Below are 18,757 nucleotides of genomic sequence, written 5' to 3'. Positions count from 1 at the left end.
TACAAAAACATGAGCCAACATAAATGTTTCCTTACGTCGATTATTCCAGGTGTTATTCCACAATGATGGAGAGCTGACTAACAAAGGCATCCACAGCCGAGCTCTCCGGCAGCCCCTCCTGGAGATGCACAGGTGCATGCAGGCATGAATACAAACGCACAACTTCCCCAAGGCTCCAGGCCTCAGCTGCTGCCCCCGCCCTCTCCCGGAATGTGAACGAGGAAAGCAGTCTTGCCACACCAAGAGAGCATCACAAGTCTCTGCCCTCACTGAGAGCAAAAGTTAATTAAGCCTTCACAACTACAAAGGAAAAAAAAATGCCACAGAGCAACGAGAATATGTGTGCAAGATGGGAAGAACGGGACAGAATGCAAATAGGATTATGTCTGCTTAGATGGAAAGATGCCCCCAAAATCTGGGAAGATAGTTGCCGTTGTGGAGAGAGCCTGCCAGAAGGGAAGGGAGGAGACATTCCAGAATGCTCCCTTCTGGGCCTCTTGTAAACAGTTGAAGAAGTAAACATGGGTGCTTTGGCATACAGCTCAATGGTGGGCATTTGCCTAGCTGGCCCTGGGTTCTGTCCTCAGTTTTAGAGAAAGACAGAATCGTAAATATAAAATGTACTCTAGTGCTTGATGCTACAAGCAGCAGACTACTTAAGACACCCCTCAGCTGAGGTCTAAAGTGAGCAGACACTTTTGTGTGCATGTACGTGTTGCTGGTAATTAAACACAGGGCCTCATGAATGCCAGACAAGTGCTCCATCCCTAAGCTACATCAAGAGGGGACTTTTTCAAGGGATTCACAAAATAAAGGCCTGGTGGCTAGGGGTTGACTCTGGGAGCTGCCAAATCGTAGACTTCATATTCAGGATCCCAGAACTCCTTGAGATGGTTAGCTTTTTGCTCCTTTTTCTCCCTTTACCAAGAGGTCCAGCTGACTGCTACGCTCCTGTCTGGTCACATCCGTGGCCACCAACCTGAATCACAGTTCTGTCAGTCTGTGATAAGATTGTCTTTGGGCCAGTACCCAGTCCTGTAAAAGCAGCCAGCTGTGGGTCAGGGTAGGAATAAGGAGGCTTTAGAGACAGTTGCCTGCGAAGCTTCTCTCAAAAGAGATTGTAGACACAGAGATTACACAGTACACAAACAGCCCCAGGATACCATGGATTCGGGGCTCTGCATTCATCTCTCCCAGCTGGCCTGGCCTCACCTGACCTGGAGCACTGCATCTCCTGCATATGTTCTATGAACAGAGGTGAGGGTATGATGGGCTGTGACCTTTGTTCTAAAGAGGAAAGTTCACAGAGAGAAACACCTGACTGCAGAGGGTCCTTGTCCCTCTCCTCATCCCTGCTCTGGCCCCTTTGCCAGAACTCTAGCAGTGATGAAAATATTAGAAGTTCAGGGAAGTCCACACCCACAAAACCAGAGACAGATAAATCACAGTTGACACATGGGATTTCAAATCAGAAGTCTTGGGTTTCCTACCCATGCCTCTTAGTAGCAATATGACTTTAGGCAAGACGTTGAACTTCATAGAAAGTCAGGTTTTATTTTTTTGTTTGTTTGTTTTGTTTTGTTTTGTTATTGTTAAACATCTTTACCATGATACCTAATTCCTAAAACTGCAGATTAAAAACAACAATGATAATTCTGGTGTGCCTATCAACAGGACAGGGCAAAGCACTGCAAAGTTTCCTCCATCTTATATTCTTTCTGGGGCCATTTTAGGTTTAGCTAGAATTTGATCTCTTTGACAAAAAGTCTCATGGAAAATTAACTCTTTTCTAGGAACTTGAGGTCAAAGTGCCCCAGCTAACTTATCTTAGCTTCTGTTAAATGCCCTGTTTATGGAATACCTCCCCTCCAACTAAATGCTTATCTTAGTTTCTGTTAAACTACTCACTTGCACAAAACCTTCCTCCTGCAGCTGCTGAGTAAGATGCCTGGACATGGTTTTTGCCTTTAAAAAACCCTTACTCTAAACAATTAACACTACACTTGGGTCCTGAATACTTGAGTGTAACCATCCAAGCTGGCTGGAACAAAGACTTCTGTAGGCTGTGTCTGAGTGGTCATCCCTGGTGGGCTCCCCATAACAACAAAGCTAGCCTATTAGTTGCATATAGCAGGAACTCTAATCTATCTCCCCCAAGCAAATCTACCACAGAGCCATACCCCTCCCCAACCTCCCCATCTTTCTCCCTCTGTGGTCCCATTTTCTCTCTTCTCTCTACATCACAGTCATATGATAACTCTCAGCATCCCCACCTGCTACTCTGAATTCTTTGGTCATAAGTCACAGTACACCCTATTCTGATTGACCCTTGTGTGAATTGAAATATTTTGGCTTTATTTTTGTAAATGTATGTCATGTGTATGTGTGTATGTGCCTATGCGTGTGTGTGGATGGACTTGTATGTGTGCATGAGCATACAGGTATGTGCACACATAAGCAAGCATGCCTGTAAAGACCAGAAGACAATCTTGGGTGTCATCCTTAAAAGTGGCATCTAAGTCCTTTAAGAAAACATTGTTCACTGTCTTGGAGCTCACTGGCTGGTCATGGAGCCCTAGAATTCCTCTTGTCTCTTCTCCCTCCAGTGCAGAGTGGCTGGCCTTGGATAATTATCAGCTCTGATGGCCTCAGTGTCAGGTGTATTTTGAGTTGTATTGTTTTCCCCTTCCTTTAGTCACCAGATACCTCTTAAGTACCTACTATCTGTCCAGTCACATGTTGGGCATGCAGAAACCTTAGTGAACAGAATGGACCAGCCCCTAGTTCTTCCACATCTTGCAGCCTAATAGTGGAGGAAGATGATAAGCCTAATTATACTAATAATACAGGGCTTGGGTGTGGCTCGGTAGAGCACATCACTAGCACGTGTGAGGCCTCAGGCTTCATCCTCATTAACACACAAAAAAAATAATAACAAGTGCATCATAGTAAGTGAGGGGGCAAGAAATGGTATGACCAATAAAGTAGAGCAGATTAAAGGTGGTCCAGAGTGCTTGGGTGGTAACAGAGCATGCTCCAAGCAGAACAGTCCAAGATGGCCTCAGGGAAAGGCACTGAAGCAAGACAGGGATGCTCATGGAAGAGAGCAAAGTTCTAGTGCATTCAGGAAACTAGATATTCATCTGGGTGGACAGGGAGAATGAGAGAAAGACAAGAAACAGAGTGGTGGGTGCCACAGCCTACCCTGGGTACTCGGGAGGCAGAGGCAGAGAGGCAGAGAGGCAGAGAGGCAGAGAGGCAGAGAGGCAGAGAGGCAGAGAGGCAGAGAGGCAGAGAGGCAGAGAGGCAGAGAGGCAGAGAGGCAGAGAGGCAGAGAGGCAGAGGCAGAGGCAGAGAGGCAGAGGCAGAGGCAGAGGCAGAGGCAGAGGCAGAGGCAGAGGCAGAGGCAGAGGCAGAGGCAGAGGCAGAGGCAGAGGCAGAGGCAGAGGCAGAGGCAGAGGCAGAGGCAGAGGCAGAGGCAGAGGCAGAGGCCAGTCTGGGCTCCTTCTCTAGGACTAGGCCTGCCTGTACCTGATGATGATAATGGACTAAACCTTGAACCTGTAAGCTAGCCGCAATTAAATGCTTTCCTTTATAAGAGTTGCTATGGTCATGGTGTCTCTTCACAGCAATAGAACCCCTAACTAAGAACACCCCCGCACCCCCCCACCATGTTGTTTGCAAAGAACACCCTACAAAGGAATAGATGATGTTCCACAGGGGTGGTTCTGGCCTTTGCTGCCCCCTCAGACAAGGGGCCATGTAGCCTTCCAGGTAGTTTCTCTACTCCTGGAGGTTCCCTGGAAATCACATATCCTAAAAGAAATTCCTTTTCTGACCAAGCTAGGAAAGAACAGTACCTGCCTCTCCTAAGTCGGGATCACAGGAGTTTCTCAGAGCTTCTCAAGCTTCCCGGCTTAAATGAAGTTCAGGTAGATCGATCAAAGGCTGCGTCTCTTCCTACACATCCTTGGTTAATTTCTGACCCTCCTCCACCACTGATCCTGATCCCTGGTGTCTTGCCTTACTTCCTCATACCACCCTCCAGAAACCTCCAGTGTTCATCTCTCCAGAAACTCCAGAGCCCTGCCCTCTGAGTGTCATGAGCACACCGGGTCACCTACACAGATGGATAGATTGTGTCTTTCCATAACACCTGAGGTTTTGAATAGTGACAAATCTAACCCAGCCTCTGTCTTTCAGGTGATCAGCACCCACCCTACCTCAGAGCTACCATTAGATAGCTCATACAAAAGGGTGCTACCATTTCAGAGGGTCTAAGAATTTAGGGGCTAGATGCCAGAAAACTGAGGTGAAGACCAAACATATATATATATCGCAAAATCATATTCATTGACATGTGGGTTACCATTCTCTAAAAATATTAAGTCTAAAAATCCTCTCTAATGATTCTACTGACAGAAACTAGCTAGAAGAGTACTGAATGTGACAAGAAGAAATTGAAGATGGAGACATAGAAACACTCAGGATGAGACACCCCTCCCAAAAGACTCCTGGGAGCTTTGGCCAAGGCAACGGGTTAGTCCCTTGATGGATTCATATTATGGTAGTGTTGATACAAGAACACAACTCTTACCTCAAAAGAGATAGGAGATAGTTTATTCTGGAGCAAAATATGAGAGTGGTCACAGCCAGGAAATACAGATTCAAGTTCCCCAAATTCCACATTCCAACATGGAAGTAGTTTCATGAAGGTTCTATAGTAAGAGAACAAAGAAAGTCATAAATCAGGATACACTGGTGGGAATATCAGAGACAGGTTACAGCAAGGCAGAGACAGCTGGGCTATAGACCTTAGATGCTAACTGACAAAATTCTTAGACCCTTCAACTAACAGAAACTAGAGGCTTGTTGATCTTTCAAAGGATTTTTTAATCTTTTAATCATAGGGAGTTAGATTTGAAACATAGGTGGGCAAGGAACGGCTATTTAGAGAGTAAAGATAACCGGAGATAAATTGCAAGTAGGCGCTGGGCCTGCGACATTCCAACTTCATTATATCAGTGGAGTGATAATCAGCCAATTATCCTCTGCAGATGCAGCTTCCTTCCAGGAACTGCTCACAATGGCACTTTGGGGGAGTGACAGAACATTTAGAAAGTGGGACCCAGGAGGTTGGGGACAGGCCTTTAAAGGTCTGCCTTGAAAACTTCTTTGGAGAGTCTGCCAGAGAAATACCACTACACAAATTACCTCTCTCCTGGGGAAGACTGTCTTTCTTGGCTAACTGCAGTTTTGGCTGTGCAGAATAGACAGAGTAGGAAGGGAGGTAGGGAGTACTCAGACAGGTGAGAAGCCAAGCCAACCTTTACAACCTGTGTCCCAGGTGTCACAGTCAGGGGATCTTCCCATGATGGAGGGTGTACCTCGCAGTGGACAGGTCTTGTCTTTCTGTCCCCCCAGGAGGTGAGCCACTGTGCCCTGCCCGACACCGGCTTCACAATGCCCCACCTCATGATGTAGACTCAGAAGCAATGGAGCCCAATCAAATATTTCCCCTTTTGAGTAGTTTCCTCTCAAGTGTTCTGTTGTGTGATAGAAAACCCTTTAATATCCCACCTTTCCTTTCTTTTTAAAGATTTATTACTTATTTTATGCAAATGAATACCCTGTAGCACGCACCTGTCTACAGACACACCAGAAGAGGGCATCAGATTCCATTGTAGATAGGTGGAAGGTTTATTTGGCTTACAGTTCTACAAGGATGAGTCCATGGTGGCAGGGGAAGGGGCTATGGGGGGGGGGGTAAGAGGGGGGAGCACAGCAGCAGCAGCAGATGTGGTGGCTGGAGCAGAAGCTGAGAACTCACAAAACAAAGGCATGGGATTTCAGATAAATGCAAGGCATTTGAAACCTCAAAGTTCTCTTCCAGGGACAGACATCCTTCCTCCAGGAGGCCACAACTACTAAACCTACCCAAAAAGGACCAGCAACTGAGGACCATCTGAGCCTTGGGAGGGAGCACTCACATTCAAATCACCACGCCCACTTACCCAGGTTCCCACCAACAGGTCTGCAACTCCAGTACTGACTTAAGGTGACCTTTCATTGTTTAACTACCAGAGCTCGCATAACTTCTTCTACAATAGAGCATGTGATTCAGGGTAACATGAATCCATATTCACAGGTCATAGGAGTTCATATAATAAGAAATAGTATGCTGGGCAGTGGTGGTGCACGCCTTTAATCCCAGCACTTGGGAGGCAGAGGCAGGCAGATTTCTGAGTTCGAGGCCAGCCTGGTCTACAGAGTGAGTTTCAGGACAGCCAGGGCTACACAGAGAATCTCCGTCTCAGGGAGGGAGGGAGGGAGGGAGGGAGAGAGAGAGAGAGAGAGAGAGAAAGAGAGAGAAAGAGAAAGAGAAAGAAAGAAAGAAAGAAAGAAAGAAAGAAAGAAAGAAAGAAAGAAAGAAAGAAAGAAAGAAAGAAAGAAAAGAGTATAAGGAAATAAGTATTTTCTGGCTTCCTTTAAAGTATCATTATTGTTCTTTGTCAGCACACAGTACCACCAGCTTCACCTCCTCCTCTTCCTCCTCCTCTTCCTCCCCCACTTCCCCCTCCTCTTCTTTTCTTTTCAACAGAGTCTCTACACAGACTATCCTGGAACTCACTATGTTGGCTAGTAGACCAGGCTGGCCTTGAACACACAGAGGTCAGCCTGTCTCTGGCTTCCAAGTGCTGGAATTAAAGGCTTGTGCCACCATACCTGGCCCCCCAAAAATTTTAAGTGTTTTTAATTTTAACTAACAACAGCAAAATAAAAACAACATAACAAAACAATACAAGACTCACTTGGAAAAATCCCAAGGAGTCACATTCATGCCCATAGGATGTTGTCAGAGCCTTTGGCTTCCTGGTCAATGACTCTCAGACAGGCTACACTCAGAAAACAAAGAGGATTCAGCGGCTAAGAGCAAGGACGATGGCAGACGCAGCCTCTGTTCCATAGTCTGGAGAAAGTGGCGGGCCTTGCAGCCCTGGAGGCTGAAGCAAGAGACCCAGAAAGTGCAAGAAAATGAAGCAAGAAGATATAGCAAACCACTTCCCTTTGGCTCCTTGGTTCCAAACACTTTTTGGAACTTTTTCCTCTTTCTCCTTGCTCCCAGGAGGGGCTCCAGCCTCAGGGCCTTTGCCTTGAACGTCTCCTCCGACAGCATCAAGCCCCTTCTAGAGCAGAGCACACTCTTCATCTCTTGCAGGTGGCTCAAATGTTGCTTTTCACTTTACCCCTCACCCATCCCGACCTTTCTGGGGTTTTTTCCACCTTCTTGGGCCAAGACAGAACACTTTCCATGTTGCATCCATTCCCAAACAGTGTTTCTGTGAGAACAAGGGATGGAGGCTCTGGGTGGGAAATTTGGGTAGCCACAGCCGTGGTCATTCTAAGCAGGAAGGTGAAGTAGGGAGGAAATGACAGTAAATTGGCGCAGGAAATGCTGAAAGGGACTCAAAGGGAAGGAGAGAGGATGGTGGCGGAAGGGAGGCAGCATCTATGAGGAGTGGCTTGGCATCTAGCTACCAGCAAACAGCCTCCACTGATGCTGAGAAACACAGGCTTAGTACATTGTCATTCCAGTCTCTGTCCCAAAGCACAGGCCCAAATGGAAGGGGGTTTCCATCCCTTCTCCTCGGGTGATCTCATTAGGACCAGGGGCCTGCACGCCTGGGGCACTGTTGGTGAGCTGAGCCATCATCCTGCCTCCCTCCTCCCTCTCAGCTGGCCTCAGCTGTACAGCTCTCCCTCCAGAGCCCTTTCCCCACAGATCCAGCCCGCTCTGAGTTTGTGTCATTCTCATGGCTGCTCAGCATGAGTTGCTCCTGAGCCTTTATTCTTGGTTTCCACTCTGCAAGGCTGAAGCAGTCTCCACTTCCAGCAGTCAGCTTTCACCCCGTGTTCCTTTTTAATTGTATATTATTATTATTATTATTTTAGGTATTGCTTTTTTGGCTGTCCTGGAACTCTCTGTGTAGGGCAGGCTGGCCTCACACTTACAGAGACCCACCTGCCTCTGCCTATCACAGGCTGAGATCACCACTGATTCCCCTGCCCCATGCTCTCCTTTTAATGCTGTTGCTGAGCTGTCTCAGAAGCCTCCTCCTCCTCCTCCTCCTCCTCCTCCTCCTCCTCCTCCTCCTCCTCCTCCTCCCCTACTCTGTGGATTGCCTGCCTCACTAACTGGCAGGCTGGAATCCCCTTGGCCCTGACTGGACACATACAGTGGGCATCTGATGAGTATATCCCCATTCAGTGAGAAACAGACACACAGTTCTAGGGTCTACCACTGTCTTGGACTTTAACATTAACTTCTGACTCCTCGGGGACCAAGATAAAAGTAGTGATGGGGCTGTCACTCAGTTAAGCGCTTGGCTAGGATGCATGAAACCCTGCATCTGCACCCTCAGTCCTCTGCCAGCCGGATGTGGTGAATCCGAAGCTCAAGGTACCCTCAACTGCTTGCTAATCTCAGACTAGCCCGGAATATATGAGATTATAATCAAAGGGAGTAAATAAAAAAAATTTAAAAAAAGAGCCGGGCAGTGGTGGCACACACCTTTAATCCCAGCACTTGGGAGGCAGGTGGATTTCTGAGTTCGAGGCCAGCCTGGTCTACAAAGTGTCTCGAAAAACCAAAAAAAAAAAAAAAAAAAAAAAAAAAAAAAGGAAAGGTAAAATTATACAATGTTGCCTCTCCTCTCCTCTCCCTCCTCCTCCTCTCCTTCCTCCTCCTCCTCATCTTCTCCCAGACAGTTGTACTCAGTCCCCACCTCCTGGGACTAGTGTCTGTCTGTTTGTAGATATTTAAGGTTTTCATTCTGTTTTGTGGTACAAAGTCTCCTCATGTTGCCCAGCTGGGATTGGAACTCTCTCCTCTGTCCTCAGTCTCCAGAGTGCTAGGGACGCAGGTCTGTGTCACCAAGCCCCACCCAGTAGTGGTAGGGCTTTACAAAGACTCAGTACTTTTCCACAGTTAAACTTCTCAGCAATCTGGGACCTTTGTGTTTGCTGAGGCACTGAGCTAAAGAACTAGGAAGAGCATTACGCATACTCACGCTATCTAAAGGTCACCAGTTGTTTTAAGTTCTGTAAATTTCAAGTGTTTAGATATAGGTGTGGCCTCCAAAATTAGAATAGCAGGCACAGGGAGGGGCTGTCCCTTACAAAGGACTACTCACAAAGGAGTGGCCTTTGCTTTGTCATGATCTGCCTTCACCTAAGCACTGCAGATTCTTTTAAGAGCCTCACCTTAATGTGTAATCCTGCTCATTTGACCGGCCAAAGTGGTGCATACCTTTAATTCTAGCACTTAGGAGGCAAAGGCAGGTAGTTCTTTGGGGGTTCAAGGCCAGCTTGGTCTAAAGCCAAAGCAAAAGTTAGCAAAAAGGAATTTAAGAAAGAAAGCAAGATTTATCTTGGCTCATAGTCTAAGAGTATGGTCCACCATGGCAGAGAAAGTATGATGATGGGGGTGGTCTCACTGTGTGCAAAGGCATGGTGATGGGGGTGGCCTCACTGTGTGCAGAGGCATGGTGATGGGGGTGGCCTCACTGTGTGCAGAGGCATGGTGATTGGGGTGGCCTCGCTGTGTGCAGAGGCATGGGGAAACATTACATTTGCTCTCAGAGAACACAGAACAATGTGATCCTTTGTCCCCTTTTATACAGCCCCAGCCCACGAGACGGGGTTACCACATCCAGGGTGGAAATGCCTTCATTCACTTACCCAAAGATCTATCTTTTAGGTGCTTCTCAATCCAGTTATATTGGCCAGGAAGACTCAGAGTGCGATACTTAGTATATAGAATAGTAGCCTAGTAGCCAAAAAGGAGTGAAGGAGGCAACTAAATCCTGTGATGTTGGGCAGAACTTGACTCCAGGATGGAAGGCAACCTCAATGAAAGGCAGAATGGGTTCTCCTGGAGATCTGGGAAACAGACAAAAACGAGGGTTTACAGAGCACCATGGGCTGCCTGCCAACAGAGCTATCTGACCCCAACCTTTAAAAGATCCTGGCCTCAAGTAGAGAACCCCTGAGAAATGAACTCCACTGAACAAGGGAGGATAGTTGTGTCTGGTAAAAATAAATCTCGTACGCCGATGCTAGGGTGAGAGGGGCTAAATAGAAGATTCCTTCAGAGGCAAATCTTACCTGCCACCCCGGTGCTCCATGGAAGAATACGATAGTCAGAAGACAGGCACTTCTAGACACAAGTGCAAATGACAGTCTCCAGAGCTCGTGTTTCAGCCTACAGAGTGGCAGACCCACCTCAGTCTTCAGAGCAGAGCCTATGCAAAGCAACTTGTTCAGATCCTAAGCCCTAGATCGACTTCTCAGAATGGGTGGGAAAATCTGTGTTAATCACCATTTACTAAAGAATTAAGTTGTTTTTTTTTTTTTTTTTTTTTTTTTTTTTTTGTGTGTGTGCCACCACCTCACTGTGGCCTGGCTACATTTATTTCTTTTAAAGCAGGTTTTTTTTTTTGGTTTTGTTTTGGTTTTTTCGAGACAGGGTTTCTCTGTATGGCCCTGGCTATCCTGGAACTCACTTTGTAGACCAGGCTGGCCTCGAACTCAGAAATCCACCTGCCTCTGCCTCCCGAGTGCTGGGATTAAAGGCGTGCGCCACCACGCCCGGCTAAGTTTTTCTTTCTTTTCTTTCTTTCTTTTTTTTTTAAACATTTATTTATTTATTTATTTATTTATTTATTTTATGTAAGTACACTGTAGCTGTCTTCAGACACATCAGTAGAGGGCATCAGATCCCATTACAGATGGTTGTGAGCCACCATGTGGTTGCGGGGAATTGAACTCAGGACCTCTGAAAGAGCAGTCAGTGCTCTTAACCACTGAGCCATCTCTCCAGCACCTGGAATAAAGCTTTTCTAATGAGGGTTGAGAGGTGCACAAATCTATGGGGTGTAACTATTAGTCACTAGGATATCAGTTTAATACTGACCATTTGGCAGAATGGTAGCAGACTCTCCCCTGTACCTAGGACCTTACTAGCCACGGGTTCTTGGCCCCAACAACAGTGCCAGGTGTGGCTTCATCCTAAGGGCGGGCCTTAAGTCCAGTCAAAACATGGTTAGTTGCTTCCATGACATTTGCCACTTTTGCACTGCTGGCCATGTCTTGCCAGACCAGTCTCATTAATAAAGCTCTCAGAGTTTACAGTTGGGTAAGGTGCCGATCTCTTCCTTTCTAGAGCCTGTCACACCTTCTGACACTAGGAAGGCAAGAGGGACGAGATGAAACTTCCAGGCGCGTTCCAGCTCTATTTACCCATGCTCTAGGACTTACTTGTGTTTGTCCTCAGTGATAGGATCTTGTCATCAAGTTCTGAAGAGTCCCGAGAGGGATGGCGATACTCTGTAACGGTCATGTCCAGTACTCTATGGGACCTCACTGATCCATGACTCCAAAAGAGGAAACTGATTCTTGGCACTGAGACTTTTGTTTGTTAGTCTGCGGTGTCTAGTAGGGGCTTTGTGCTTTGTTATAGGGTAACTACCTAACTTGCTTTATTAAAATAGGTGAATGTATATGAGTTTCTACAATAGTCAAGGTGCAGAGATTGGGGAAAGCTCGGGCCTTAAGGGGCTATCTCTATATTACAACTCCTCCTCCCAAGGCTCAGGGATCATTGAGGAAGAAGGAGCAGAAGAAAGTCTGTAAAAGGCAGAAGCGGTGGATGACTGTGGCACCAGGGTACCGTGGAACTGGGAGGAGCCAGTCTGGAGCAGGACTGAGGTCAAGTTGTGTCCAATCCCAGAAATCTCATCTAGAGAGCAATAGGAGTGAGGGCCACTCCCTTCCCTGTCCTGGGTCTGCATGTCCTGGCCCACAAAGTCCTGGGCCCCCACCTTTGTCTCCACCACAGTAGGTCAGTCACAGATGGTCAGTCCCTGCCAGGTTAGGCTTACTTTCTTATAAGGTCATGTCCAGCAAACACCTGGAATTCCCCTTTATGCAAATAAGGCATTCCCAGCACCTCGGCCCTAGCCAATGATGTACACTCACCCCAAAAGCCTCTACTGAGTCCCCAAAGATTTGAAGTCTTTGATTCCCTGCCCCGCCCCCGCCCCTAATTAAAGGAGCTGTTCAACGAAGCCTGCCTCCACAGGAGCCTGTTTCTCCCTGCACTCGCCCCGTATCTGCCGTCTCCATCATCCCGCCCCCATCCCTCTCCCCAGGCCATTCCTGCGTCCTGCCTCCTCCCCTCAGGATCCCCTGCCCGAGCTTCAGGCTGACTGAGCCAGGAACACAGGGGAAGTGGAGGCCTAACCACCGAGGGCTACAAGGAAACAGTATTGTTCAAACCCAGCAGGCAGTTGCACATACGGATCCATAGTGGTCCTGGCAGCTTGCACAAGACCCACAAAAGCTCAAAAAATTAGACAAGATCTCAGCGTGGCTAGAGGAGGTGCTAGGGACGTTCCACCCCTAACTGAAGAAATATTGGCAACTGGTAGCTTCTGAGAGAGGAGAGTCTGTTTACAGTTATGCCCCTGGTAAGTAGCTCTGCCCTGGGTAGGTCAACTGCCACCCAGAGGAGGGTCACACAGCACAAACTGAACAGAACGGGGCAGGGCAGGCACAAAACTGGGTGGGTAAAGATGGGATTGATTCTGAGAGGAGCTGGGGGTGGGAGGGAAGGTGAACATGCTCAAATACATCTTGAGAAATTCTTAGATAACTACTTCTTTATTTATTTATTTGGTTTTTCAAGACAGGGTTTCTCTGTGTAGCCCTGGCTGTCCTGGAACTCACTTTGTAGACCAGGCTGGCTTTAAACTCAGAAATCTGCCTGCCTCTGCCTCCCGAGTGCTGGGACTAAAGGCGTGCACCACCACACCAGGCTTTCTTTCTTTTTTTTTTTTTTATTGTTAAGAATATTTATTTTGATAGTCTATCATAAGTCAGTCCAGGCTCCACTCTGCCACAGGCGTGTTGAAATGATGTCTCCCTCCGGCTACTTTCTTCTCCAGCGGGACTATGCACCTCCCATGTTGGATTGCATCCAAATCCAGATGACCAAACAGTCCTGTATTCCCAAAGTAGGCTTAGCCACTTACCAGGGGCATATCTGTAAACAGACTCTCCTCTCTCAGAAGCTACCAGTTGCCAAGATCAGGCACTCCAGGATCTTCACCCCTCCGAAGTCTCAGATAAATCAAGAGAGGACTCAAGCCCCAGCAGAGGCAAACTGGCTGCCCTGGAAGACCTGCTGCAGCCTCTGGCTTCTTCAGCTCAGCTTCACCATGGCGATGACCAGAGGAATGAGGATCCCCCACCTTCATAACTACTTCTAATATTGCAGAAAGGAGGGCTGGCGAGAGAGCTCAGCAGATAAGAGGATCCATTGCTCTTCCAGACGACCTGGGTTTGATAACCACCACATGCATGCATGACAACTCACTACTGTAACTACATTTCCAGAGGGTCCAATGCCCTCCTCTAGCCTCTGTGGGCACATGACATGCATGTGGTGCACAGGCAAAGCACCCATATGCATGAAATAAAATAAATACATCTTTAAAAATTCTAACTGCAGAAAAATAAATTTAAAGAAATGATGATGATGGTGATGATGGTGGTGATGGTGATGATGGTGATGGTGGTGATGATGGTGATGATGGTGATGGTGGTGATGGTGGTGATGATGGTGATGATGGTGATGATGGAAGGGCAGCTGTGCCACCACTGATTGTAGCAACAACATTGAGATGCACTCGTGTCAAATGGGCTGCTTAATCTGTGTTAAGCATGACCCCCAAGAGATTCAGGCCCACTCTGCTGACAGATAATCGGGGCACCTTATCAAAAGCATCTAACCCTACACTGCAGGTGTGGTGCTTGACGCCTGCAGAAGGGGATATTGGTAGCCAGAGACCAGGGTGATGGAGACGGCCAACAAGGAGAAAGAGAAGCACTCCAGAAGTCTCTTCAGGCACCCAGGGACAGCAGGCAGGGACAGAGGGGGAAAGTTTCTGACTGGAAAAATCAATCGTTCCTCCTTCCAGGGTCAAATTTAACTGTGTTTCTCATACACCCTAAAGGGGAAAACACTTAGAGTACATTTCTAGACCACTACCACACCCCAGACCCCTTACATCCCACCCTGAAATATTTGAGGTCTCAATGCTAAAGGCAGGGGTCTAAGGAAAAAGCCTCTAGTCTCAGTCTTTCTCAACCTTTCCTTCTCTTTTCTTCTTTTTCCTCCTTCCCCCTCCTCCTCTTCTACCCTTCCTCCTCCACCCCTCCTCATCTTGTCCTCCTCCTCCACCCCTCCTCATCTCCTCCTCCTCCTCCACCCCTCCTCATCTCCTCCTCCTCCTCCTCCACCCCTCCTCATCTCCTCCTCCTCCACCCCTCATCTCCTCCTCCACCCCTTCTCATCTCCTCCTCCTCCTCCACCCCTCCTCATCTCCTCCTCCTCCTCCACCCCTCCTCATCTCCTCCTCCTCCTCCTCCACCCCTCCTCATCTCCTCCTCCTCCTCCACCCCTCCTCATCTCCTCCTCCTCCACCCCTCCTCATCTCCTCCTCCACCCCTCCTCATCTCCTCCTCCACCCCTCCTCATCTCCTCCTCCTCCACCCCTCCTCATCTCCTCCTCCTCCACCCCTCTTCATCTCCTCCTCCTCCACCCCTCCTCATCTCCTCCTCCTCCACCCCTCCTCATCTCCTCCTCCTCCTCCACCCCTCCTCATCTCCTCCTCCTCCACCCCTCCTCATCTCCTCCTCCTCCACCCCTCCTCATCTCCTCCTCCTCCTCCACCCCTCCTCATCTCCTCCTCCTCCACCCCTCCTCATCTCCTCCTCCTCCACCCCTCCTCATCTCCTCCTCCTCCTCCACCCCTCCTCATCTCCTCCTCCTCCTCCTCCCCTTCCCCTCCCCCCTTCCCCCCCTCCAAACAAAGTCTCATGTATCCTGGGTGGACTTTCAGCTCAGCACATAGCTGAGAAGAGTCCTGAACTCCTGATGTTGTGGGGTATCCACCAGAGAAGACTGCCTGGGCATGGGTTTAAGCCAATAGAATCTTCATTAGCTGGCACATGGCTACACAGGCATTCAGGATCCCATAGTGTAGCCCCAAGTCTCTGTCGGGGTGAGCTTTTAAGCACACACACACACACACACACACACACACACACACACACACACACACTTGTCCTGGGTTGACACACTTCAGTTAGCAAGAACAGTTAGCCAGAAGCAGAACTACAGCCACCCAAAAGCCGGGTGAGCACATTTAGAGACGTTCCCATGACTATGGACTTTGATGGATTAGGTCTTTGTTTACGGTTTTGGCAGGTGATGCTGTCTACGTGCTGAGTGAATGGCTCTTCCAATATGGAGTCAGTTATGCTACAGTCTGGAGCCTGTTACACTGGCCCTCCTGATTCTACCACCCAATTGCTTGGTTTACAGACAGACATCACACCCACTCAAAAGTTACTCTCTGAGCTCAGACTTCCTCAGCTACCATATGGGAACAATAATAGTACGTATGCCCCAGTGTCCTGTGAAAACTGTCTGAGATAATTAATTCCTGTAGAGCCACTGGGACAACAGCTAGTTTACAGGAGGTGCCCTGTAAAGTACATGTGTATACATGCACAGAGATCTATATGATTCATGTATTTTAATTATAACTTTCTATCTAAAAGTATACATATATAATAATATGGACATTACTATATATATACAATGTTAGGTGTTCTGTGCTAGACATTACTTCCAAGTTCCTCTTGAGTGGGAGGCCGATAGCTCCTGGGCATCTGGGAGTTACCTCTTCCCAGGGATGGTGACTCATTGGGAGGCCCTCCCAGAATCAACCAAATCTTCCAATTTACCATCCACACTGGCTGAGCTAGTCTCAAGCCCTGTTCTAAATCTGTAGCTAGAAGCCAAGGGAAAGGGCTAGGGGCATGGGAGCGCGGGGGTGGGGGTGGGGGGGTGGGGGTGGGGGTGGGGTGTCTGTTCTTTCTGACTTTAAGCAGAGGGAGAACACTCTTGGGGATCCAGAGGAACTGGCCAGGCTCCATGGCTCCCCAAGTGGAGAATAGTGGCAAATTTTCCTCCGTGATGTCCCTCCTGCTGCCCAGTCCTAGCACATCCCATGCCAGCCCCGGGGCCCTGAAGCCCTGGAACTTGGGCAGGGAAGCAATCCCTGGCCCTGTGGAGAGAGGGGTCACACGCCCGCGGGAAGCCCACCACTCCAGAGGGCTGGCCATATTGCCCCCAGGCAGCAAGGAAGGCCTGAGCTCCTGCAGAGCTGCAGGTCCATACCAGAGGGTGACTCGGGCGGGAGCCCGCGGGCAGGGCGCGGCCGAGCGGGCAGCAGGACCCAATGGACGCCGGAAGCCTCGGAGGCTGACTCATCCTCCTGCCTCCGACAGTCACCGCAGCTTCCACGGCCACACAGAGCGCCCCAAAGGGGATGCGCCCCCTGGAGGCCACATCAGAAAGCGCAACCTGGGACCCTGGTTCCAAGTTAGATCTCTATTTAGATAAATTTGAGGTTCAAAGGAAGGAGGCAAGCACAAACACTTCCTTATCAGTTGGTTTTCATCTCTTTCGAGCCCTCTGTGGAGGCGTGACACCAAATATGAGCATGTGAGCACCTAGTAGGCTCACAATTCGGGCGCAAGTGGATTGCTGGCCTGGTCCCAACCTAATGCAGCCTAATTGTCACCCCTCAGACTCATTTCTCCTTTTGGTCTTAAGACAGCAGAGAATTCATTGACAAACCAGTGACACCCCCCCCCCCCAGCTGATGAAAATGGACAACGTTTACCCAATACCATTGTGCAGAGAGTTTGCATACGTTATTTAATGCCCTTAATCTCTAAAGGAAGTAGATATTATTACCCTGCCTGTTTTCAGGAACTAAATGAAGATTTAAGCGATGGCACTACCGCTATTTGTAGTTTGTTTCTTGGTTTATGGTGGATTTTTTTATGTTATTGTTGTTGTTATTTTTGAGACAGGGTTTCTCTGTGTGACAGCCCTGCTGAAATGGAACTTGCTTTGTAGACCAGGCTGGCCTTGAACTCACAGAGATCACAGTGCTGGGTAAAGGAGTGAGTCACCATGCCCAGTACACACTCAGTTGTGTAAGCAACACTTTCATTTAATTCCACAATAATGTGGAGTGTAGGGATCATTTCCCACGGACAGGTCAGCTAACAGGAAATGAAGGTTCGTTTCTCAAGGTCTTACAGCTCCAATTCTCAGATATAAATCCCTCATTTCTTTCCAACTCCGTGGTCCCCTCCATTCCATCCCACCTCGGCCCTCCCTTGAGGAATAAAAGTGACTCACTCAACCCCACCTGTAGGCTCCAGCAGCTATGAGTCACTAACCCACCCTTTGGGTAGCAGTGACATCCATAACAAACCTAAGCACCTCCCACTTCCCTAGCCCCACCCCCTCCACCCACCCCACTGGCCCCTAGGAAGCGAGAGGCTGGTGAGTGGTTTCTGGTTTCCCACACACTGTCTTTTCAGTGCCCAGGAGGGTGACTGTCTTGAGATTCAATGACCGGTTTGAGCTCCTGTACACGCAAGGAGCCCAGATGTCCTAAACAACCGTCGTAGGCATAGCGGGGAAACCTATGATCGCACCACCACAGAGTAGCCTGAGGCAGGATTGCAGATGCTAAAGCAGCATAAACTACACAGCAAAGAGCCTGGATTACTGAGCTTGCCTGCAGGAGAAAAGAGCTTCAAACCTGATGCGACCGCCCCATGCCGCATCTCTGGGGCGAGAGAGGACTTCAGGAAGGGGTCTGTTAGCGTTCTGTCTAAGCTCCGCCCCACAGTTACCTGTCAATAGCCAGGTAGGCCTGACCCACTGCTTGCCCCTTTCTCCCTCCTTGTTCCTCTCTTGCTACCTTGTTCTTCCCTTCCCCATCTCTCCATGTGCTCATGGCCAGCCTCTACTCTTCTATTCTCCCTCTCTCTGCCTTTCTCTGCCTCTACTACCCTCTTAACTCCCCTCCCCATACCCTGAATAAACTCTATTCTATACTATACCTTTGTGTGGCTGGTCCCTCGGGGAAGGGGATGCCTCAGCATGGGCCCGCGGAGGAACCTCCTTCCCCCCCCCATACCTCACCACGCCCCCATAGAATATATACCCCCTCTTTTTTGTTTTGTTTTGTTTTTCGAGACAGGGTTTCTCTGTATAGCCCTGGCTGCCCTGGAACTCACTCTGTAGACCAGGCTGGCCTCGAACTCAGAAATCCGCCTGCCTCTGCCTCCCGAGTGCTAGGATTAAAGGCGTGCGCCACCACGCCCGGCATACCCCTCTTTTTATGTTTTTATAAACACACCAGGGTTGGTGGGTGCCTTGCCTGCATTACTCCAAGAATGTCAAAATCTTAAAGAATGAAAATAAGAAAAATCAAATGGAGGATGTCTGGATCCTTGAGAAGCCGACCTGGGAAGATTTTTAGTGCCATGGAAAAAGCAGAATGGCTTAGTTTACAAGGAAAAGGGGAGCCGGTCATGTGAGTGAAACCTGCAGGAGGCTGCCTTCAGAACAAGCTGGAAAAAGCCAGCTCTGGATCAACACCATCAAATTTCAATGGCTGTGAGTCACAGAGCTCAGACCTCAGAGGCAGTGGGGAGCACTTCCCCCTTGGCAGGCAAATCCCAGATGCCTGCCTTCTCCTGAAGGCCACAGAGGGAGATTGTCCCCCAGAAGAGGAGCCTTGAGGTTGATCTCCT

The 18,757-nt window shown here is 48.7% G+C and overlaps 1 long non-coding RNA gene across 1 annotated transcript in view; it reads right to left on the bottom strand.

Annotated features, from left to right (window-relative positions):
* Nucleotides 1–12,049, bottom strand: part of Gm32673 — a 28,794-nt gene extending 16,745 nt beyond the window's left edge. The window contains exons 1-4 of the long non-coding RNA XR_378025.4: nucleotides 11,320–12,049; nucleotides 10,168–10,304; nucleotides 9,742–9,942; nucleotides 4,598–4,718 (exon numbers count right to left, since the gene is read on the bottom strand). This is a non-coding gene — a long non-coding RNA (predicted gene, 32673). The remainder of the gene's footprint in view (nucleotides 1–4,597; nucleotides 4,719–9,741; nucleotides 9,943–10,167; nucleotides 10,305–11,319) is intronic.
* Nucleotides 12,050–18,757: the final 6,708 nt, after the last annotated feature.

This window comes from Mus musculus, chromosome 6 (assembly GCF_000001635.26).
Source record: "Mus musculus strain C57BL/6J chromosome 6, GRCm38.p6 C57BL/6J".
NCBI lineage: Eukaryota > Metazoa > Chordata > Mammalia > Rodentia > Muridae > Mus > Mus musculus.
This window is presented reverse-complemented; position numbering and strand designations above follow the sequence as displayed.